We start from the raw sequence: 25,180 nt of genomic DNA, 5'->3' as shown, positions 1-25,180 counted from the left end.
AGAGGGAACACAAGCAGGGGGAGCGGGAGAGGGAGAAGCAGGCCTCCCACGGAGCAGGGAGCCCGATGCGGGGCTCGATCCCAGGACCCCGGGATCATGACCCAAGGCGAAGGCAGACGCCCAACGAATGAGCCACCCAGGCGCCCCTGCTTATTTTTTTAAAGAAAACAAGAAATACTCTAAATAGAAGCAGTCCAGCTTATGCTCTAGGACAAAAAACTCTGTGCCTTTGAAGCATTGCTATACTTAAAAATAATGCAAATATAGACATAAGACAACCTTGCTGACAAGTCTAAATATGGTTAGTAATGGCTTTGCTGTTTGTGAGGATTATAAATATGGATAGTAAATATGGATAAATATGGATTATAAATATGGATAGTAATATGGATAGTATTGGATACTTTATTGTAACTATGGATAAATACGGATAGTAATGGCTTTGATGTTTGTGAGGTGATAATTACTGGCAGACCAAAAACTACAACCACCAAGAATTTTGACCAGAATGGTTTCAAGAGGAGGCAAAGGACTTCTGGATGAATGTTTGGAAAAGGGTGGAAAGCTTTTACGGCTCTTCCAGACTCTTACATTTGGCCAGCATAGCTCACACTACCTCACTTTCCACTCATAAAATGGTTGTAGCCTCTGTCTCTACTTAGTGTTTAGTACTCTCTTAAAATCTTCTGTGATTATGCCCATAAAGCTTTTTGAACCCCTTGGAAGCAATACATTCTCATTTTTAAAACTTACATATGGTTATATTATCAAGTAATAATGTATAGTTTAGCATATATGTATATATATGGTTATATTGATTATCAGGTTATAATGAGTCTGTCACATGGGAAGTTTAAACATTACTAAATAACCAGAATGAGCCCATGGGCTTATTCTTAGATTCCATAAAACTGGCACACACACAAAAAAGAGTATTCTGAGCAAATCAACTAGAAAAATACTTCTAAACCACTGCTAAGACTAAATGAGCAAGGTGACATAGGAGACCAAATAATTACCCAATGAGCATTTCTTTGCATAAAATAGGGAGAAAAAAAAACAATCTTTTCCTCCAAAACAATATTTTTCCACTAAATAGACTATCTTTTTTTTTTTAATAGGAGTTAACATTCTCACTGTGGAAAATTCAAACAATACAGAAATGCAAAAAGAAAAATGTGAATACCATTTTATAGTTCCACTCTCCCCGAAGACCAGAGAGATAATATGCTGCCAGACCTCTTTCTAAGGATAGACACACCCACACGCCCACACACATGCGTGCGCAGGTCCATATGATCGTAAGATAATGTTCCACAATGAATTTTATATAACTTTATAGACTAATATGTATAGATCAACACCATTCTTTTTTAAAAAAAACTTATTTATTTGAAAGAGAGAGCATGAGCAGGGGGGAGGAGCAGAGGGAGAGGGAGAAGCAGACCCTTGGGCAAGCGGGGTGGGGCGGGGGGGAGCCTGACTCGGGGCTCCATCCCAGGACCCTGGGATCATGACCTGAGCGGAAGGCAGATGCTTAACCGACTGAGCTACCCAGGCGCCCTGCAACCCCATTCTTTTTACTGGCTGCAGCCATTGACTGGATACACCACAATGTATTTAATCTGTTTCCTTTTGATGAAATCTTAGGGTTTCTCTCAGTGGTTTACCTATTGAAGGAAATGCTGCCCTGAACATCTTTGAATTTTTGCATGGCCATGACCAAGTATTCCTGCAAAGGTAAATTACATAAGAGGAATCTCTGGGTCAAAGTTTATACACTTTAAAAATGTTGTTAGAGGGGAGCCTGGGTGGCTCAGATGGTTAAGCATCTGCCTTCGGCTCAGGTCATGAACCCAGGGTCCTGGGATCGAGCCCCACATCGGGCTCCTGACTCAGCCGGGAGCCTGCTTCTTCCTCTCCCTCTGCCTCTCCCACTGCTCATGCTCTCTCTCTCTCTCTGTATCTCTGTGTCTCAAATGAATAAATAGAATCTTTAAAATAAAAAATAAAAAAATAATAAAAAAATAAAAATGTTGTTAGAGTTTCAATTGCTCTTCCTCCCCTCAAAAGTATTCCATGTACCCACCTCCTACATTGTCTGAGTGTCCCCTTTCTGTAGCTGTTGTTTCTGCAGCTGGAGCCATTCTTGTTACGGTACGTTTGAAGATTTACCCGTTTGACATTATGTTATTCTGATCAAAGACCCCTCCCCAAATGTATCATCTGATCCAGCCAATCAGTTCCCTTGCCGTGGGTTTTTCCCAGCAGGCAAATGGGAAACAGTGTTCCCTCTACTATTTGCTACACAAACACCTAAACACAGAGATCTGGAAAAGCTGGTATCCAGAATGTGGTTTAGACATGAGGTCCCGGAGGTGGCTCCCACTCCTCCTCGTTCCCAAATCTGAATGGTGCGATTCCCACCTGCTTTCTGACTTTCTGAAGCAATAATGAGCATGCAGAGAAAGAGAGAGAGAGAGAGAGAGAGAGAGAGAGGGTTGGCAGGGCCTCCTCAGGCCTGGAGTCAGTTTCCCCACCAGATGCAGGAAAAAGATAACGTGGATGAGATGAAGTCAATCATGAGTTCATCTCTTTTAACACCCAGTGCTTCCTTCTGTCCACAAATACATTTGGCACAGACAACTCTTCTGGAGAGGAAGCTAAGAAGGGCCAGGTTGAAGGCAGGTCAGCATGAGGGAGCATTGCAGAAATGACCCCTCCCCTAATGTTGCTTCCTCCTCTCTTGATTTATAGGTCAGTTTTCATGTGTTCTTTTTTTTCTCTTTATTAGCTAGGCAGTTCTACATATTATTTTAATTCTACTAGTAGTCATTATTATATTCTAACAGAGAAATGTGGGTCCACATTCTCTATCAGAGTCTAATATCACATCAGAGAATTATGTTCTCTCCTACTGAGAGACCTCAGTCGGGACATTTTGCAAGCTTTCACTTTCCCCTCCCTCCCTTACACTTTCCTTTCCCAGGCTTTACTGAATAATCAGCCCAGTTTTTCAGATTTTTCTTAGAATATGACTTCTTTGTCAAGATCACTTTTAATTGCATCATACTTCAGTTATCCAAATTTATTTACATTTAACTTTGAGTTTTATTGAATTTGTACTATTGCTGCCCTTTCTTGTACATTATCTTTGTCTTTCTTGAGATCTTTATTGCGATTCTGTTTTTATTTACCTGAAGTATTTTCACAAGTAATTATCCAAAAAGTGTACCTTGTTGGTCTACTATTCCATTCTGAATCTCTCAAATTATAATCCTCTTCCTTGTTAACTTGTAGCTCTGGTAAAACCTCACATCCTTCATAGTTGATGATATTAGAAATGGGCTTTTGAAAAGCAATTCCTTCTTTGGTTGGTGAACATTTTCAATCTGCAAACACAGTCCTTTCTCCAGTTCTGAAGAATTATATTCTATCAGTTCATTAATTTTTCATTCTCCCTTGCTTCCTTTTCTTGCATTTAGAACTGATTATTTTTAGACTTCCAAATCTGTTCTCCAAGATGCTCTTTTCTCATGATCTTTCTCCTTCTTTTGTGTGTGCTCTATCAACATCGTATGGCTCTTAGAATTATCTATTATATTCTTCACTGTCATACAGACTTTTGTCAGTTATGGTTTAAATTATTTTTCAAAGAATTATTCTTGTTTTCAGAGTGTTTCTTTTTGGTAAAAGCCTGGCTTTCGTTGTGAATATGAATGAGAAGTTTTCTTCTAAGCTCTCTCCTGGTTCTTGTTTCAACATGTTCATTTGTTCAACAATCAGCTTGGTGCTCTCCTTTTGACCGGATGATTGTACTTTATGTGGTTAGCGATTTGGTCTAATCGTCCAGCTTATTTAGTATCGTTAGCCGGGGTGTCTCTTACATAATTCTTGTAGCCGGTGTGAGTACTTAACATAATTCTTGTAGCAGATTAGAAGGAGATTGGAAGTCAGAGGAACATGCTTCTGGGATTTCCCAGGAGGAAATGGTCTGAGAGTTGACAAATCGGAGTCACTGAGCCTTCTGTTAGATGGATGGGTGGTAAGGGCATGCTGCAGGTGTTTTCCCTTCAAAGTGCGCAGAGGAAACTGGTCTGGCATGATGCTGATTCCTCTCCATCAAGGCAGGAAGCAATGGGGTCAAGGTGACAAATGGAACTGGATCTATTCCTCTGGCCAACTGGAGAGATTTAGGCCAGTGAGGGGACTCCTTGAGACAAGGCTTCTGACCACAGAGTCCAAGGGCTTCCCATAGGAGAGGTGAACCAAACCAGATGGTCTTTCTTTAACCTGACTCTTCCGTGTGCAAACTCTGTATTAGTTTTCTATTACTACATAACAAATTACCACAAACTTAATGGCTTAAAATAACACATGCCTATTATCTCACAGTTTCCATGGGTCAGGATTCCAGGCATGGCTTAGTTGGATCCTCTGCTGAGGTCTCACAAAGCCACAATTACGATGTTGGCCATGACTGCAGTTCTCATATGGGGCTCTGGGTCCCTCCCCCAAGCTTATTCAAGTTTTTGGCAGCATTCTGTTCCTTGCAGCTGTATGAACAAGGTCCCTGTTTTCTTGCTGGGAACCACTCTCAGTTCATAAACCCCTTGCAGTCTCTTGTCATATAGCCCCTAAAAGCAGTTCACAATCTGGCTATCTGCATTTTTTCCAAGCCAGCAGAAGCACATTTCTCTGACTTCCAATTGCCTTGCAGTCTGCTACAAGAGTGCCTTATAGAACGTAATGCATCAAGGGAGTGACTCTTCCATCATCATTTGCCACATGGGCATCGTTTAATCAAGGGAGCAACTACCTATCCATCATATGCAAAGGTTCTGTCTACATTCAAAAGGAGGGGATTATCCAAGCCATCCTTACCCATGGGTGGAACTCTTCGGGAACCCTCTAAAATTCTGCCCTTCACAATTTCAGAAATGTAAGAATCCATTCCAGTTTCCAATGGGGGAATGACATTTCTCCTTCTATGTTAGTTGAGTCACTTTTGTAAAAAACTGGGTGGTAGAGAGTGGAGGGAAGGCAGATTGTCAAAGGTGTGTGCTTGACATCACGTTAAATTATCCAGATAATTATCTTAACTTTCTACCTTAATGAATTGATATTTTTAACTTTTGTTGTTGTTTTTACCTTTTAAAAAATGTTCTTCAAACATTTCAACTAATCTGAAATGTAAATAAAATCACTTTATAAATTTGAAGCAGTATATTTGTCTAAATTAATAGGCTTTATTTTTAGATCAAATTTAGATTTACAGAAAATCCAGCATAAAGTACAACTTCCCATATACCCCTATCTATCACTCCACTCCAACACATACACACCCACACACACACACACACACGTTTCCCCTAATATTAACATCTCAAATTAGTGTGTTACATTTGTTGCAAATGATGAGCCAATATTGATACATTTATTATTAACTAAAGTCAATAGTTTACATTAGTGTTTACTCTTGGCGTTGTATAGTCTATGGGTTTTGCCAAATGCATAATAGACATTTAACATGTATACACATACATGGCATACCTGACTCGTATCTACTATTAAGTCTCATACAGAATAGTTTCAGCACTATATTTTTTAATAAGGAATTTTTCTTTTAAATCAGACCTTTGTCCTGTGTGACCTATGTGACCATTTTAGGCAAATATAGGGTGTGTGGACAGCCCATGTGACCAGCCAGGATATAACAGAGCCTTCCGTGACTAAATAGTGGTTGGCCTGAGATCGCTGATATTCAAAACCAATTATTACGCACAATGTATTTCAATCTGTTTAAGAAGAACACAGTCTCTGGGGAGAGAATTTTAAGACAAAGAGCGGTTTTGGTAATAATACCAATTTTGGTCCAGACCAAAATGCAGTGGTACAGAAAGACAATGAGTTTTCAGAAATAAATTATCTTGAGAATGCTCTGTGAAAAGCAGTGTGAAGATCAGGGAGAAAATATTTCATAAGACTTATCTGATAAAGGACAGATATCAAAAATATACAAAGAACTCTTAATCAACATTAAGAAAACAAACCAATCCAGGGGCACCTGGGTGGCTCAGTCAGTTAAGCATCTGCCTTCGGCTCAGGTCATGAACCCCAGGGTCCTGGGATTGAGTCCCACATTGGGGTCCCTGCTCCACGGAGAGTCTGCTTCTCCCTCTGACCCTCCCCCATCTCATATTTTCTCTCTCTCTCTCTGTCTCTCTGTAATAAATAAAATCTTTAAAAAAAAAAAAAAGAGAGAGAAAACAAATCAATCCAGTTAAAAAGTGGGCAAAAAACCTGAACAGATGCCTCACCAAAGATGTATGGAAGGCTTATAAGCATATGAAAAGGTTATCTATGTATATGTCACTAGGGAATCACAAATTAAAATAATGAGGTACCAATATATACAGTGAAATAGTACTCAGCCATCAAAAAGAATAAATCTTGCCATTTGCAACAATGCAGATGGAGCTGAGCGAAATAAGTCAATCAGGAAAAGACAAATACCATATGATTTCACTCATGTGTAGAATTTAAGTAACAAAACAGATGAACATAGGGGAAGGGTGAAGAAAGAGAGGGAAGCAAATCATAGGAGACTCTTAAGGATAGAGAACAAACTGAGGGTTGATGGAAGGAGGTGGGTGGGGGATGGGCTAGATGGGTGATAACTATTAAGGAGGGCACTTGTGATGATGAACACTGGGTGTTGTATGTAAGTGATGAATTACTAAATAAAAAAACGAAAATAAAAAATAAATTAAAAATTAAAATAAAATAATGAGATACCAATACATTAGAATGGCCAAAATCCAGAACCCTGCTACCACCAAATGCTGGTAAGGCTGTGGAACAGGAACTGTCACTCTTTGCTGGTAGCATGCAAAACAGTACAGCCAGTTTGGAACACAGTGTGGAAGTTTCTTACAAACTAAATATATTCTTACCGTACAATCCAGGAATCACACTCTTTGGTAGTAAAGAGTTGAAAACTTATTTCCATACAAAAAGAATGAGCTGTCAAGCCATAAAAAGACATGGAGGAAACTTAAATGAATACTGCTAAGTGAAACAAGCTAGTTGGAAAAAGCTACAGCTATATAATCCCGATTTTATGACGTTCTGGAAATGGCAAAATGGAGACACAAAAAGAGTGATATACGCATATAATGGCACACAGTGGAATATTATTCATCCCTGAAAAGAAATAAAATTCTGCCACAGACTATAGCATGGCTGCACCTTGAAGACCACATGCTGAGGGAAATAAGCCAGACACAAAAGGACATTGTATCACTCATCATTTGTATGAGGCACCTAGAGTAGTCAAATTCACAGGAATAGAAAGTAGCATGGTGGTTCCCAGGCACTGGGAAAGGAGGTATGTGGCGTTATTATTTGATGGGTACAAAGTTTCAGTTTGGGAAGAAGCCAAAGTTCTGGTGATGGATGGAGGTGGTTACACCAATGTGGATATCTTTAACCCCACTGACATCTACACTTACAAAAAATGACAAATTTTATGTTGTGCATATTTTGCCATAATAAAAAAAATTCATGAAAGGAAAGAACATGGGCAGTGGGAATGGAAGACTGGCTTCCAGAGCCAGATCTGGTTGCGTTCTTTCATGACAGTTAGCTCTGGGGTCTTTGTAGTTTCCCTTCCAGGACCTTGAATCTCTATTATTCACTCGCTCATTCATTCATTCAGCCAGTGTTTATTCAACACATACAACAGTTTAAGTTACTCTAAAACTATGGAGGAGCTTGGAAACTATTGTTGTGGGTCAGATGCAGGATAGATGTTATTAAAATCAATGAATGGGAATAACCAAAACTGTTTTTCTATTAAAACAATGTAATCCCTTGTAGGTTTTCACATTCAGATATAGATTTCGTTCTTAAATCAGTGTCACAAAATATGAAAGCTAGAAAAATGATCTCACCTAGTAAATTATTTAGCAAAATAATTTTGTTTTCAAATAGAGTTCTACAGAGATCACTAATATGACAAAATAAAATATTAAAAACATAGCCTTCTGGGATAGTCTAAATTTGCATTATTGGGCCAAAGACATAACATCCATCATGGAAGACTTAAGCATATTCTTGTGCCTGACTTTTGAGGTTCATCTGAGCTTCTAGGAATCCAGAGCACAGCCTGAAAATCCATATATACTTCTACCCCTTCATTCTAGAGATTTAAGTGATCTGTGCCCAAAACACGTAATTTTTTTCATTGTGATTTTCAAAAAATAGTTCTAGGTTGCAACTGAAAACTTGAAATAGTTTGTTCTTAATAAATCTTTAAATCTGTTTAAAATCAATACATTGTTTTATTCACAATGTTTTAAGTCTTGAGAATTGGAAAAGTCCACATGTCTATGAGGTGGTTTGGTAAATATGGTACCATACAAGAGTATGAACTTGGAGCCCAAAAATCTAGATTCTGGTTCTAGTTCTTCTGATCACTAGATATGTGACTTAGGAAGAATCAGGTAACCTCTCTGGTCTCTATGCTGTGTTATGTCTGAAAGTAAGGATAATAATGCACAACACATCTAGCTTTCAAGGTGTCCATGTACATGTGAGTTAAGCTTCTATTTTCTTCGATAATATTTTGAGTGATAATAGCTATCACCAAAACTGAGTTGAGTTTAAATAAGATGGTGTGTACATTTAAACCTGTATGTTAATAAATGTTAAGATTTTAGTAGCCCAGGTATTTTTAATCTATAGAAATAGAGTGCTATTTATGCCCCCTCCCTCCCTGAAAAACCAGTCAAATATAATCTGTCAACAAGTTTTGGGGCGCCTGGGTGGCTCAGTTGGTTAAGCGACTGCCTTCGGCTCAGGTCATGATCCTGGAGTCCCGGGATCGAGTCCCGCATCGGGCTCCCTGCTCGGCGGGGAGTCTGCTTCTCCCTCTCCCACTCCCCATTTGTGTTCCCTCTCTCGCTGTGTCTTTCTCTGTCAAATAAATAAAATAAATAAAATCTTTAAAAAAAAAAAAAAAACAAGTTTTGAATGCCACATTGTCATTGGGCAAGAATTCCTAGAGGTTTTTTATTTATTTTATTTTTTTTAAAGATTTTATTTATTTATTTGACAGAGAGACACCAAGAAGAGGAACAGAGGCAGGGGGAGTGGGAGAGGCAGAAGCAGGGCTCCCGCTGAGCAGGGAGCCCGATGTGGGACTCGATCCCAGGACCCTGGGATCATGACCTGAGCCGAAGGCAGATGCTTAACAACTGAGCCACCCAGGCGCCCCAAGAATTCCTAGAGGTTTAAAATAGCAGCTATTCTATCAATTTCATTTGTCAATTTCCCCTCCACAGTCAGGAAAATATAACTTATTGGCTTCTCAAACTTATGATCTCTCCATTTTCTCACTCTTCAGATTGCATCGCTCTTTTTCTGAATCAAATTTACATTTGAACTACAAGGTTTAAAACATTAAATCATTTTTCTATTGAAATAGTTTTATTAACTTAAAATTTTTAAGCTCCATGCCTTGATGGAACAGAAGCACAAAATGGGTAACAATAATTCCCCTTTCATACTGATTGCTTTAGGCAATCATCAAAATAATTAACATAGAATACACCCATATACAATGTGAAATTCTCTTGTTCTGTCATGGGGGGAAAGAAAAATCAGTGATCCAAGACAGAGATTGGCAAACCAAGACCTGCAAAGTAAATCTGGCCTGCTTCCTGTTTTTAAAAATAAAATTGTACTGGAACATGGCCATGCTCATTTGTTTACATATTGTCCACAACTGCCTTTGCACTTCAACCACAGTGACTCCGAGGAGTTGCTACAGAGACCATATGGCTTGCAAAGCCGGAAGAATTTCCTTTTTTTTTTTTTTTAAGTTTTATTTATTTATTTGACAGAGTGTAAGTAGGCAGAACAGTAGATAGAGGAAGAGGGAGAAGCAGGCTTCCCGCCGAGCAGGGAGCCAGATGCAGGGCTCGATCCCAGGACCCTGGGATCATGACCTGAGCCGAAGGCAGAGGCTTAACCAACTGAGCCACTCAGGCGCCCCTGGAAGTATTTCCTATTTGACCCAGGAAAAAATTTACCCACTCCTGATCTAGGGACTAAGTGAGGAAAAAGAAAATGGGTGCTCTCCTTTCTTACAGTAGTTGTATAATCAGAAGCTTCTAAAATATAAATATTCTGCACGGAGTTGGAAAACAGGCTGCAGCTAATGCTAATTAAAGCCTTACATTGAAGGGTCACCCTGTGGTCAGTGTTCTTTACTGCTGGATGACAGGAAGCGGGAGTTAGGTTCCTCTGTCTGTGGGAACAAAGAAGGAGTAGCTGTGTCCAGATTTCTTAAGCAATATGATTTCTCTGAGGACAACAGTAAAAGGCAAACAAAAAAACAAAATGATGCTGATCTTTCTCACAAGTATTTGGATGGGTTTTTGGACTGACTTTACCCTCACTCCACTTTGACGTTGGGAATTCGCTTCTTTCAGAGCTACAGGAGGCTTGCAGAGGTATTCTGGAGGCCTACTTCCTATGCTTCCCTTTTTGCAGCCTTGGGACACTCTCTCCTTTCATAGACGGAAAGTTTTAACACCTCCTGTACAGGCTGACACCTTCCTGGGTCCAGCCAAGCTGATGCTGGTCCACTCTGTTCCTTCCTCACTTCATAAGGCAATCAAATCCGTGTTTGCTTATACTTTGTGTCAGTTTTCAATCACTTAACCATCACGACAATTCTGTGTCGGAATGATCTCTTCAGGTCTAACATTCTGTGATTTCTCACTCCAGAAAGGTCATCTATGAGGGTCTGACACACGGTATTTAACATAAGATCTGCATTAAAATTGAGGTTCCAATATTTGTTGATAGTGTGAGCTTTACATCTTCAGTTCCTACCTCTATAAAACAGAGACAATAATATAGACTTTCAAGACCACGGCAATGATGAAAGGCGATTACATATTTGTAAAGCCTCAGTCAGAGAAGAGACAATAAATACCACGAAAGTGTTCCTCTAGTTTTCCTCCACCAGATCGGGAGCCATGGACTCACTTCTTCCCAATTCTCAGTGATCTTATAACCCTCTGAGATTAGCACTTACACCATTTATAGCACTTACACAGGTATTTTAAGAATAATTTTCCACTCCATTCAAAATAGCAATACGTGTTCATTATTAAAAATTTGGAAAATGTGGAAAAGTACAAAGATGAATATAATAAATGCACAAGTCAGCCATATCCCATTCTTACAACCCAGAAATTAAGTGAGAGATAATTCCTCTCCCTCCTCACTCTCCCTCTTAACCTACATTGTATTAGCATGCTTTTAGTTACAAGTCAGAAAAAATCTGGACTCAATATTCATTAGTTTTAAAGAAATAAAATTTCTTTTGGCTCACATAAATCCAGAGATAAGGTGACTTTTTAAGCAGGACAATCCATCAATAGTTCACCTCAAGATACAGCAACAAGGAACTGGAACCAGGACAAACTTAATATTCCTTAAGTGCTATTATGAAGACAGAATGAAAATCAGTCAACTGTATCTAAAGAGTTAAAATAAGTGAGTAAATTCAGCAAATTGGCCATATAGGAAATTGATCACAGAGCTGACTTTTGGCTACTGACCTACAGCTAATGACTCCAAGGTTGACTGATCAGCAGATCAGCAGCGCCGGCCGTCTCTAGAGCCTTCCTACCTTTCTGCGTTCTCCCGGCACGTGGGCTCAGCCCCAGGCCCAGGGAATGGAGCCTGCCACAGTGCTCTCATCATTTGCAGACTCACTAACATATCATATAGGATCTGAGCTTCTGGTGTCTCTTTTCAAGATGGAGGAAAGCCTTTCCAGAAGTCTCCCTCCCCTCCAACCACCTCACTGGCCGGCAATGAACCACCCACCTACCTGTGCCTCAACCAGCCCCTGCCAAGGGGAATTCATGGCCCCGGCGGATGATTCTATCCCTCGGGCGGGGCTGATACCTGCTTCCCCCGAAGCACACAGCAATGCGGAGGCGGACAGAAAGCTCAACAAAATTGTATTGTTAGGAAACAGGGAAATGGTATGGCTAGGAAATCAACAGTTTCTGCTACCATATTTTTTTGATTTAACATACGCTAATTTCCCCATGACAACAAGTGGTTTTGAAAACATGATTTTAACTGAAACATAATTGCGTGAAAACATCATAGATTATTTAAGAGGTTCCCCATTGTTAGATATTTAGGGCAATTCAATTTTTCACTGTTACAAATCGTTCAGTGTTTAGTCCTGTCAAATTAATGTCCATAAACCCATTGCCTTAAGTAGTGCTGTTTCTCTAGGTTTGCTCACGTCATCGATGAATCAGGAAATGATTGTTTAAGAAAGGCTGGATTTGTGATAGAGAGAGAGAGACTCCTTTAACCTCCATGGCTGCTGCTATGTTGCCTCACATTTTGCCCCTAACTAGAAGAGCTCTTGGCCAATTCATTTCAACAAAGATTTACAGATAATTTTGCCAAGCCTCATAAAATGAATAAGATCCAACATCTACCTTTCTGAGCTTCTAGTTTAGTGAGTTTTTCCCGGGCCAACTCTCGGCAGATAAAGATCTTCCGATTATCAGAACTCTCTGATTCACATATTTGTTTAATGTTTATTATCTGTTATGTACCAGGCCCTGCTCTAGGATTCCGAGAATGCCCTCCTTAAACTTAGTAATATCCTTCGGTACTGAGAAAGAAGTCCAAGTGGATCTTTCAAAATTGTTCCTCCTACCTTTTGTTCCCAGGCTCTTTGTCACTTAGAAAGGAAACACCTGGCCTCCCTGCCTTCTTCTGAATATTTGAGGGAATAAATTCATGTGTATTTTCTCACCTTTGGCCTTGTCACTAATGTCATAGATAATGTAGCTATTTCAGTGGAGGGCTCTGCCAGAAAATATAATTTGACAAGCTGTGTTTCCTGATGCAGTTGGTAGCCACACAACAAGGCAGGAAGTGCTACTCCCTTGAATTTTGCTGGCTGAGGCTGTGAATGACAAGGGAGCCCTTGAGTCCTGCTGACCCAGTGACGGGTTCTCTCTGGGGACACTGGCTGTACTGGGTCAGGCGAGGCCACAGAGAACTAGGCTCTGGCTGGGCACTTCTGTTCAGTTTGGCATTTTTCAGGATAGAATTTCCTCCTTACAAATGGGAATTTAAATGTAAACAGTTCTGCAGTGGCCCAGGTAAACTTGGCTAAAGAAAGATACAAGCATCTCATATTTCCTGAAATAAAGTTATAAGAATTTTTGTACCTTTTTGTAGTCCATCTAAACCTATGCAATGAATACATTCCTATTTCAGCTCAAAGCAACTTGGTTGGGAAAAAAAGATCATGAGCTAGGAGGTCCTTGGAAATTATTATCTAGTCTGATGATGGGCAAACCCGTGATCATCCAAATGACTTCGGGAGTTTCTAAGAATGTAGACATTTGCACCCTGAGCCACTGAATCAGATTCTCAGAGCATCGGGTCTCCAAGCCAAAAACATTGGCTCACTTCACAGATGAGGAGGTTCTGAGTCAAAGATTAGGCTAGAGTCCCACAGTCAGATTATGGCAACAAGGATAACACGTTTTGTTTAGTCAAACATCAACTTTCTTTAGTTTATTACCCAAAAAAAGGTCAGTGAGACAGGAGTCTTTTGAATCCGTGTAGAAAGATGAGAGGTCCATAAATGAATAGCAGCGGCAGAAAAGGCAGGAGAGCCAGAGTTCTGCAGAGTCGCCCAAGGAAGCCGTCAGCTGAGGGCAGGGGGTGATCCGGGCTCAAGGTTGCTGCTCCCAGAGCACAGTCCTCCTTACCTGCACAGCTGGAAGAACGCTGGCAGATGGGGCCGGCGGGACAGTGGCCACTGCAAGGGGACCGAGTCGTGATAGGATGGCAGGATCTGATGAATCAGTCTGGTGCCAAGAGAATCTCAGTCATGGCCGTGTAACAGTGACTCAGTGGCTGGACACTCCCCACACGGAACTCACAGCTCAGCACTCCCAGAAGGCGGTACCAAGAGAGGAGGCTCAACTAAGCTCTGGGACTAGGGGACACACCTATAGCTGAAGTAGCCCCAGGCTGCCCTTTTCTGTTTAATGCATTTAAACCCAGAATGTGGTTGAATCCTTGTCCCCACCTCAGCACCAGTGCTGCTTTTTTTAGTAGAAAAACAGCAACGGTCAAATTGTTTTAATCATACATTTTTTAAAAGTCAGACTTAAAGAGGATTGAAAGGAGAATAAGGGGGGCGCCTGGGTGGCTTAGTCATTAAGCGTCTGCCTTCGGCTTGGGTCATGATCCCAGGGTCCTGGGATTGAGCCCCACATCGGGCTCCCTGCTCAGCAGGAAGCCTGCTTCTCCCTCTCCCCTTCCCCCTGCTTGTGTTCCCTCTCTCGCTGTGTCTCTCTCTGTCAAATAAATAAATACAAAATCTTTAAAAAAAAAAAAAAAAAAGAAAGGAGAATAAGGTGATGTTATTGAGTTATCCAATAAGAAGCTTTTTTTTTTTTTAAAAAGGCATTTACTCAAAAGATTTTTTTTTAAGATTTTATTTATTTGACACAGAGAGAGAGAGAGAGCACACAAGCAGGGGCAACAGGAGAGGGAGAAGCAGGTTCCCCATTGAGCAGGGAGCCGGATACAGGACTCGATCCCAGGACCCTGGGACCGTGACCCGAGCCGAAGGCAGACGCTTAACAACTGAGCCACTCAGGTGCCCTCAGAAGATATTTATTGAGTTCCTACCATGTACTAGGCTGTGTTCTGGGCATTCTCAGAATGGAAATCATAAATATCTTGGTAATTAATTGGTAATTAATGAACAAGTTCATACTCTTTTTCCTAGAGTAAGGGCTTCCTGATGTTTGAAGTCTTCTTCTTTTAATATTAAAAAGGCAGCAATTTAATGAAATGAGGATACCTGAAATAAGATTGTGGCATGCTGGCAAACAGGAAGGACGGATTAGGTTAATTTCATTCTTGGAGGCGGGTTAGACAGAACTCCTTAAAGCTACACGTCATAGTCGTGAAAAGCAAAAGTTAGTAGGCTGAGAAGCAAAATCCACTGTAATACTCTACATTTTTTTTTTTTTACTTCTGTGATAACCTTAAAATGTACTGGTAAATAATTATAATAATATTACCAGTAGCTACAGTTTATAGGACAGTATGGGCCAAACACGGTGCTGACATGCGTTTTTAAACATTTAATCCTTACTCTAAGCTTTTAAGGCAAATCTTGCTTTTCCCATTTTGCAGACATGGTACTTGAAGGACAGAGGGGGTAAGAAACACATCTAAGATTACACAGCTCTAGAACAAATTCAGACCCAGTTAGTCTGATGCCCAGATCCCCATTTGTTACAAATAAACTCCAGTTCCTCCACAGACATCTTTGTGAATCTGTCAGGCATTATAAATGGGAAGGGGACAACAAAGCGGTTAAGTGCCCAGTCTTTGGGGCCAAGCGTATCTGCTGTGCATCCTGGTTCTGCTGCCGCAGAGCCAGATAGTTCCTGTCTCGCTGAGTTGTCCTGGGGATCACAGGATAATCACGTGAAGCACATGAAGCGATTCTTGGCTTTTAGCTCTTAATTAAGATTAACCATGATGACTATGGTCAAAAAGATGGTGGTGTTGATGGCATAGGAGCCAGAGCCTTGCCTTTTGAGAGAAGTCTCTTCTTAAATTGGTCCCCCCCACTCCTGAAGTCTGAGTTCCTAAGAATAATGACAAATTGTCATCAGATTGCCGGTGTGTTTCTTTCTTCACTCATCATCACCTGGGAGACAGCAATGTCGTGCTGAAGAGCCAGGACTCTGAAGCCAGGCCGAGGTGTAAATCTTGGTTCTGACACCTACCTGATAGCAACTTTGGACTAATCATGAAATGCCTAAGCCCATATGTCTCAAGGTGTTTCTGGCAAAGAATCAATTTTTTGTTTTCCTTCCCTCTCTCCTTTCTTCCTCTCCTCCCTTCCTTTTCTCCTTCCTTCCTTGTAATGTCTAATCTGTTGTGGACCAATCCTTTTGCAAAACGCAATAGAAATACCTTAGCAGTGTCAAATGGCTACAAACATGCTTAAATGTCAGCTCCTAATTTCTGTCCTAACTTCACTGAGGAACGTGAACAGTTTGTGGACCTCACTCTGAGTCATGCTATTTTAATAAACTTTTGTTTCATAATCTATGAAATGGAGACCCTAACATTTATTTCATGTGGTTGTTACCAAAAAATGAAGGGAAATAATGTAGATAAAGTGCTTAGCACGTATGTGCCTAACATATGATGAGCAGTGAAGAATTACGAGCCCCCTAAGAGCTCGTATTCCCGGCCTATGGCAGAAACAGGGATGGAGAGACATAAGAGAGAGCTATAAAAAGTAAATGCCTTGAGGGCGCCTGGCTGGCTCAGTTGGTAGAGCATGAGACTCTCAATCTCAGGGTTGTGAGTTTGGGCCCCATATTGGGCACAGAGCCTACTTTAAAAAGAAAAAAAAAGTAGACACCTCAAGTATTCATAGCTGAATCCCACATGAGTTAATTTTTCTCCTTATCTCTTTGGGGAACTGAATCTCTCCTTGGGAGATACAACCCACAAATCCGGTTTTTCTAGTGATTTTTTAAGAGGGGTAAGTGACTAGCCTGGGCTAAGCCCTTGAGTCAGGCCTGTCCATTCTGAACTCTCAGCCTGCTCTTCTGTGTTGCTCAGTAAAAGCATAAGCCTAGAGCGTCACTAAAAATAAGCAGTTTGGACATCAAAATGCTGTCCAAAAGCAAGTGCATTATGATCAGGATTTCAGTTGTGGCTCAGAAGTGAAATAGCTTCCCCTGGAATTCCCAGTTAAATTAAATTGAGAAAACACTGTTGAAGTAACATATTTAATAACTATGTAATTACTTCATTGGTGGTATCATCCATTTGACTTTAGGAGTGGGATGAACAGAGGTCCCACAAGGGCTGGGGAGGAGATGGTGCTGCCCTGCAATGCTACCCAGCAGGACAATTAGTATAATGTACAATACTAGGGCCATCAGGGAGTAAGGCTGAATCACAGTGACAATTTTCAGCAACCTCCCGGCAACATTCAAAGGCTCTGTCAGTATCTAAGTGTTTAAATTGTGGTGCTAACATAAAATAGGACAGAGTCTCCTTGCTCGTGATACTTAACTGAAAATGACACAGCTGTAATGAAAGCACCAAAGGGGGGAAAAGAAAAAAACCCATAAAAAAGGAAGATGACAAACATCTCAAAGATTTGTCTGATGACTCTAGGCCTGAGTAATAGCCTCAAAATTATGAAGTAGCTTCATGAAAACACCAGTTGAGGCATGCCTAAACTATCAGAGTAAAAGTGAGCTCTCAGAATCCAGATTTATACCAAACTTCAGTTTATATCAAACTATATTCAATAATAAATATGAAATATTATTTAATCGAACCATGTTTATTATATTTAAAACCCTTTCCATAAAAAGTTCTAATGTAAATATTCTTTTACCTTTCAGCTCTGACATGGAAAGCTCCAATATGGAAGAGCATCTGGAAGATAATATCTCTGTCAAATAAGACACTCAAAAACACTTCAGATGAAGTCTTAAACAGAAATAAATAGGCGGAGAGAAAAGATGTGAAAGTCAAATAAAAAGCCCAGAACCAGTCTGGTTGGTGAGGAGAGAAATCAATACACCAGCGCATGTAGTCTCCAACAACGAAAATATGGTCAAATTGCTCCCTTTCCACTAGCCGACTTGGCATTGTCTAAGGGGCTCCGTGTCCTTTATCAGAGAGTGCATAGAAGGAGTGGTGTAGAGCTGGAAAGAAGAAAAGGTCTCGATTCTAAAACAAGTGGAACAGGGGAAAAGGAACATTAATGGAACGACTTGTAAGGGGTAAGAGAGGGGGAAAAGAGCAGCCTGCAGGTGAGTTGCTTGAAAGGGCTTCGGAGTATCAGCCTTCAGCCACGCAAAGCTGGGCTGAAAGCTTTCCATAAAATGGCCTCAACAGTGTTTCCCTTGAAAACACAGAGAGAGGATCTATGAAAAGTGCTTAGCAAGTTGCTAAGATGCCCTCTGGGTTAAAGAAGGGAGAGCCCTTGTTAAGAATAACAATAACGGTAAAGTAAGAATGGTGATTTAGGGGCTAATTCACCCACGGTTTAATCTGCCAGGCCACCAAAATATGAATATTTTCTGAAACCTAAGGGCAATAATAAAATATCATTTATATCTCAGGTCTAAATCTGTATGGCTCTCTTAAAGGGAAAATCTTACTATAAGGGGAAAGCGGAAATAAATTTGCCAAATTTATAAATTGGGGTGTAAGAAGTACTCTAAGGGTTAATTTGATGTCAGGTAGTAAAGTCCTTTAGTGCTTCAATTATTTATTTATTTTTTTTAAAGATTTTATTTATTTACTTGAGAGAGAGAATGAGAGACAGAGAGCACGAGATGGAAGAGGGTCAGAGGGAGAAGCAGACCCCCCGCCGAGCAGGGAGCCCGATGTGGGACTCGATCCCGGGACTCCAGGATCATGACCTGAGCCAAAGGCAGTCGCTTAACCAACTGAGCCACCCAGGCACCCCCAATTATTTTTTTTTTTTTAAGTTTTTATTTAACAAAAAATTTCCAGTTTGTTAACTTACTGTGGTGTTGTATTAGTTTTGGGTGTATTATGTAGTGATTCAGTGCTTCCATACATCACTGGGTGCTCATCACAACAGGTGTCCTCCTTAATCCCCATCCCCTATTTCACCCATTCCCACCCCCCACCTCCCCTCTGGGAACCATCAGTTTGTTCTCCATAATTCAGAGTCTACTTCTTGGTTTTCCTCTCAGTTATTTATTTAATAAGGTACCAAGTAGTTTATGTGATATTATATTACCATTTAGCCTTTAAGCCATATTACTTAAAAAATGAATATTTCTAAGGCATAAACTGACCCAGCTTTTTCAACAAGCTGGTAGCTTGAGGGGAAAAAATGGAGAGGATTTACCACTATAAATTGTAGAATGTTTACAGAACAGAGCAACCACAGGTAATATGGAGTATCTGGGGGCTCTAATTGAAATAAACCAACTGTAAAAGTACGTGCTTTTTGAGACAACCTGGGAAATGTACTTACGGTTTGGATATGAGATGATATTAAGGAAAAAAAGTTAATTTTATTGAGGGAGATAGTGGCATCATGGCTGTGTAAGAAAATACCCAAAAATTTGTACTGAAGAACATAATTGTGAAATGGGATCTCAATGGCTGCGTTTTGCTTCCAAATACTTCTAAAAAGGGAAAAGCAGGGATGGGTGGAACAAAGGCAGTAAATGCTTGGTATCTGTTAACTCTGGTGATGAGAATATGAAGGCTCACTGCCCTCTTTGCTCTACTTTAAATACACTTGAAATTGTAAATGATTAATTAAATGGCAAGCACTTAAACATCAGGCAGTCAATGTTCTCTCACTATTTTTAAAAAGTGGTTTTTGGAAATAAAAACTATTTATTTATATTCACTTCTGTTTTCTTAAGAGATAGATTATACCACTTTTCTAGATTATTCAGGAGGAATATGATGAATGATTTGGAACTTACAGTAAGTTACAATATTAGAACCTCTTCATTTTTTAAATCTACCTTACAGAAGCTGTGATATTATCAGGAAATTTAGCTAATTACTAAGCAAGTTTGTGTACTCTGAGAAGTCCTACCAAGATTTTGAAAGTATTTACTTCATAATGACATGGGTGAGTGGTAAAATGTATTTTTTTGTTTCAAGTAGAATACATCAATTCTTTTGGACTAAATTTATTTAATACATTCACATATTTTTAAAAATGCAAAGAAGAAATTAAAAGCTGAGATCCTAAGGGTAATTTCTGATCTCAAAATTCAGGAGACAGCCCTCTTCTGGGCCTGAGAACAAACCCCTCAACACTTTCAGTTAATTCCAGTGTCCCCTTGTAGAAAAAAAACCATCAGCAACAACTTAGATTCTGCCTTTTTGTTTGCTCAGTATAAGCATAACCCTAGAATATCACTGAAAACAAGCAGTACGGGTATCAATATGCTGTGCAAAAGTGAAGGCATTATAATCAGGATTTCAATTGTGGCTCAGAAGTTGTAGCTTCTCCCTGTAATGCCTAGTTACATTAAATTGAGAAAACACTGTTAAAGTAACATATTTAATAACTGTGTAATTACTCCATTGGTAATACCATCCATTTGGCTTCAGGAGTAGGATGAATAGACATCCCTGTGTGTGTGTGTGTGTGTGTGTGTGATATTTGCTTCTAAGCTGAATCTAGCCCAGCCCTCTCTTTCAGCCCCTCCATAATGATGATGCCATAGGATAGTTCTAGTCATAACCACAGACCTCAAGACTAAGCAGACTAAGAGCTCTTTATTTTTAATTATTTATTTATTTACTTTTTGATAGAGAGACAGAGAGCATGAGAACTGGGGGGGGGGGGGGGGGGGGGGGGGGGGTGGAAGGGGCAGGAAAGGACAGAGGCAGAGGGAGAGAGAGAATCTTTAATAGGCCCATGCCCAGCACCCAGCATGGAGCTGGTACAGGGCTTGATCTCACAACCCTGAGATCAGGACCAGAGCTGGAGTCTGATGCTTAACCAGCTAAGCCACCCAGGCACCCCTAAGCAGCTCTTTAAAAGCTCATTACTTTTTCCTTTGTCCTTTCCTGTAGAAATACTGCTTTTCACCTTCCGACTGTTTCCTTTTGAGCCATCCTGTAGGTCTTTTGTGCTTTGGGTTTTGCCTGTTACTTTCATTCCCCCCCTTTTGAATCACCCCCATATTCATTTCCCACCTCTCCAGCCTTACTTTAAGGACAATTTCTCTGCCCCTCATAGTTGGCTTTCAAATCTTCCAAGTTTCATAAATTGGGAAAAAGAAGAGTTATCGGTACATATGTTTAGTTTATGAAAGAAAACATTATCAGTAGTCCCTTAAGCAGAAGAAAACTAGATGATAGAAAGATTGTACTTTCCAAGCAAACACACAGTAATATCCATAAAATATCTTAATAATTTTACAAATAATTAGAATTGCTGTGGATTAATAAGCTGAAACAGTTTGAAAATGTTTATCAATATTTACTAGGAAAATACTACCCACAATAGAATATTTTACAATGAAATTGGGAGTTGAATATTCTTTTAATTCTAACCTGGTGATGTAGCAAGCTCAAAAACAAACCACAAATCTACCTCTAAATAGAGGTGATGTTATCTTATTTTACAAACGATGTTATGATTATGGAGGGAGAGAGGAATTTTTTCCAGCAAGTTACAGAAAGTTCAAAATTTCAAAATATCAGTGCAGGTATTTAACCGGACACGGGTAACATCAAAATCTAATCAAAATGGAATAGCAACAAAAGCCATTTCCTTCCCACCTATTTTTGCATAACATCCTGATTTACCAGCTGCAAGCCTTTTCACATGCTTGAGATAGCAGTTCTAATTTACATTACAGGCCTGTCCCAGATTAGTCATCCTGTTGATAATGCTTTGGGCTCAAATATATGTAATCTTTTACAAAAATAATCATTATGTATTTCTTGTAACATCTGAAAAAAAGCTGCTTTCTGCTTTGCCAGCCTTGTGCTAGCCAAAATATTTCTCTGTAATAGCCCAAGGGAAAGAGCATCCATAGTTGTGCAAATCCAAGAGTCTAGGGAGGGATAAGAATCCATCCAACCTGTGCCTCCATCTTGAAGAATGAATTAACTAGTTAGTGGTAAATAAGAAGATAGCCTGTTTGTAAAGATCTCCAGAGGTGGTTATTTTATAACTTCAGTGACTTCGGTGACTTAAAATTCAAATGAGTGAATTTAAAGATCTTAGTGGCTTTATTCAACATTCCATGAATCAGGCAGCATTCAATCTAACAGATAGAAAGGAGCTTGAATGAGCTGTACAAAATGAAAGACTTTTACAGGCAGAAGGGAGCGGGAACAGGGAAGTTATGCTAGACAAAAAAAGTAGACTGGTTATGGCAAAGTCACCTTTCTTTAGGGGATGACAAGGGTCGCTTAGGCACATTACCTAACTAGTGCTGATTTGGGGATTCCTGATTGACTGGTTTAAGATTCCATTTCTGGGAGAGCCAAAACTGTAATTAAGTCAAATCTTGTTTTGGGTGACGTGGGGCTTAGCGTTAAGTGACTCCATTTGGGGTCTTGTTGCCTTGTGGGTTTTTGTTGTTGTTTTCTTTTATTTATTTATTCATTCATTCATTCATTCATTCATTCATTCCAAGATTTCATTTAAATTCAAATTAGTTAACATATAGTATTCGTTTCAGGAGTCGAATTTAGTGATTCATCATTTACATATAACACCCATTGCTCATCCCAACAAGTGCCCTCCTTAATGCCCATCACCCATTTAGCCCATCCCCCCATCCCCTCCAGCAACCCTTAGCTTGTTTTCCTCCTGAGAGTCTCTATGGTTTGCCTCCCTCTCTGTTTTTATCTTATTTTATTTTTCCTTCCCCTCCCCTATGTTCATGTGTTTTGTTTCTTAAATTCCACATAGGAGTGAAATCATATGGTATTTGTCTTTCTCTGACTGACTTATTTTGCTTGTTTGCCTTATTTTTAACACTACTCAACAATTCTTTGTTTTCTTTAACCAGAATCCAAGGGCTGGTTTTATACTGAGTCTCCCCACCGTGAAGCAGAAGAGCTGGACATCAGCCTTGACATCACTGCAGCAGACTTGACATTCACGAGGTGTGTGTCTGAGATGGTCTGGGTATTCCAGTAGCACTGAAGCATTTCATTTTCATCCAGTGTCAATGTTTTCTATGCATGGACATGTAAAATCACTAGCCATTCAACTATCCCTGAAGCTTTATCTCTCACTTGAGCAATTTTAACTGGCTGGAGCACTCACTTTTGTTTTGTTTTGTTTTGTTTTCTGTGGAAAAAAAAATTGTTTTTTTTTTTTTTGGTCTTTTATTCAAGTTACTGTTTTCAGTGACAAAAGGAAGAACATTCAGGCTTGTCCTGGGCTGTGGCTGCTGACTCAGTCCTCTACACTTGCCCGCAGGAAACCTAATCACACCTCAGCAAATGTGCCAATTACTCTAGTTTCTACTCTAGTTGCTCAAAAACAATGAAAATTGTTAGTGTTAAACTGTGAACACCAGTCAGTGACTCTGATACCTCTAGAGTCAAGTTTTCCTCACAATCGAGACCAACTCCAAATAGCAAAGACTATCACTAGACCCCTGATTTAATGTATTCTCTTTTTCTCACCTCTCTCCTAATTTTTGCTTCTTGATTATATTCAAGTATAATCTCTTGAAAGGTCTGCTCCCCCTGTGCCAGTTTTGGTCTGTGGGGTGTGGGTCCCCAGGTGCACCATGGCACAGTAATCATTTCACACGGTACCAAAATGGTTGAGTGGCTCTACTTTACATAATACCCCAGCGGCACTCGACAGCTATAATCAGTAATCAGCCTTCACTCCTCCTGGTTCAATAATCCCATTTGCTGTTTTTCACTTAGTTTTTAGTCTCCTGTCCTTGAAGCTTCCGCGTGGCTCCTTTCTGAACTTTTACCAAGTTAACTAGGTCCCACTGCTTTGAAGTGATCAGCGCTATAGGTAGCAGTCTTGGAAGGACCCAAGCAGCCCAGTCACATGATTACAGGACAGAACGAAGACCTCTCGAGTGTTTGGGGTACAGAACAACGCCCAGGGTAGTTGCCTCTGCCCAACCAGGCCAGTAAGGCTGGAAGCAAGGTGCTCATGTTTGTGGTATTCCAAGATGTTTTAAAGGAAGGGAGTTTAAAAATGTATCAGCATTACCATTTTCATCACATGGAGTATTTCATTTAATGTTTACATTACACATATTATATCATTTAATTTATTGTCCATGAGAACCCTGAGAAGGAGGTCGTTACTGCCTCCATTTAACAGATGAAAAAGCCGTCTCAGAGAGAAGGTGTTACAAATCAGAATGAGAGTCCAGGTTTGTCTGACTCCAGAGTACAAGCTCTTATACCAAATCATGCTGTTTTGTATACAGCAGTGGGTAAGGAAAGGCTTTTCCATCTCAGAAACAACCCACTGGGGCTAATTCTCAAATTAGTCAAATTATCCAAATGGCATATTAATCCCCATAACTTTGCAGAAACCAGAAGTTTCTATTTTACCTCTCCTTTCCCAGTTTAGTATCACTTGGGAGTGTGGATAGAGGGAAATGGAAATATAAGAAAAGGAAGAAAGAAAATTGATATGGTACCAAAGATACAATGTAGAATTATTTTTGAAAATAATTTTGAAATGCATGAATGGGATTTCTAGGAGACTACAGTCAAATTAATAACTTGTCTATGCAGTTTCAAAACTTTGAAATCTTCTTGGGGTGCCTGGGTGGCTCAGTCAGTTGAGCGTCTGCCTTTGGCTGGGTCCACGATCCCAGGGTCCTGGGATCCAGCCCCGCATCGGGCTCCCTTCTCAGTGGGGAGCCTGCTTCTCCCTCTCCCTCTGCCTCTGCCTCTCCGCCTGGCTTGTGCGTGCTCTCTTTCTCTCTCAAATAAATGAATAAAATTAAAAAAAAACCAAAAACTTAGAAAGCTTCTTGATTATAGGAAGATTTGGCTGCAATTTCTGTATTAATGGAGTGTCTAGGCACTCCATCTTCAGATGGACATTTGTTAATGGCTCCACACTGTCACCATGTGCCCATCTCTATCAAATCTGTAGACAAATGGTCTCTGTCTTGAGTTTATATAAATTATCTTATGCTGATGTCCTTTATCTTTCCTTTATTATTATTATTTTTTTCTCTCACTTTCCAATACATCAATATGATTTTGATACCAACTGATACCAATTTCCACAATATCTACTATCTACACAGATTACCTATAAATTAAAGTGCCCTCAGTACTGCCCAGGTCTGCCTCTTGTAAAAACACTTACATCTGTCTAGTTGACTCAGAACCCCTCCTTACAAAAGGAAGTTCAACATTTTTAAATTGAAGTATAGTTGGCACGCGATGTTAACATTAGTTTCAGGTGGACAAGATGGTGATTCAACAAGTACATGTTACAAGCCATGCTCACCAGCAGTGTGGTGACCATCTGTCACCACACAACACTCTTACAATACCACAGACTATATTCCCT

General features: G+C 40.0%; 1 long non-coding RNA gene across 1 annotated transcript in view; it reads right to left on the bottom strand.

Annotated features, from left to right (window-relative positions):
• LOC118026615 overlaps positions 1–14,288 on the bottom strand; it is a 30,534-nt gene extending 16,246 nt beyond the window's left edge. Inside the window, exon 1 of the long non-coding RNA XR_004683630.1 lies at positions 13,649–14,288. This is a non-coding gene — a long non-coding RNA (uncharacterized LOC118026615). The remainder of the gene's footprint in view (positions 1–13,648) is intronic.
• Positions 14,289–25,180: the final 10,892 nt, after the last annotated feature.

This window comes from Mirounga leonina, unplaced genomic scaffold, assembly GCF_011800145.1.
Source record: "Mirounga leonina isolate KUSES-001 unplaced genomic scaffold, KU_Mleo_1.0 Mir_260, whole genome shotgun sequence".
NCBI classification, from domain to species: Eukaryota; Metazoa; Chordata; class Mammalia; order Carnivora; family Phocidae; genus Mirounga; species Mirounga leonina.
This window is presented reverse-complemented; position numbering and strand designations above follow the sequence as displayed.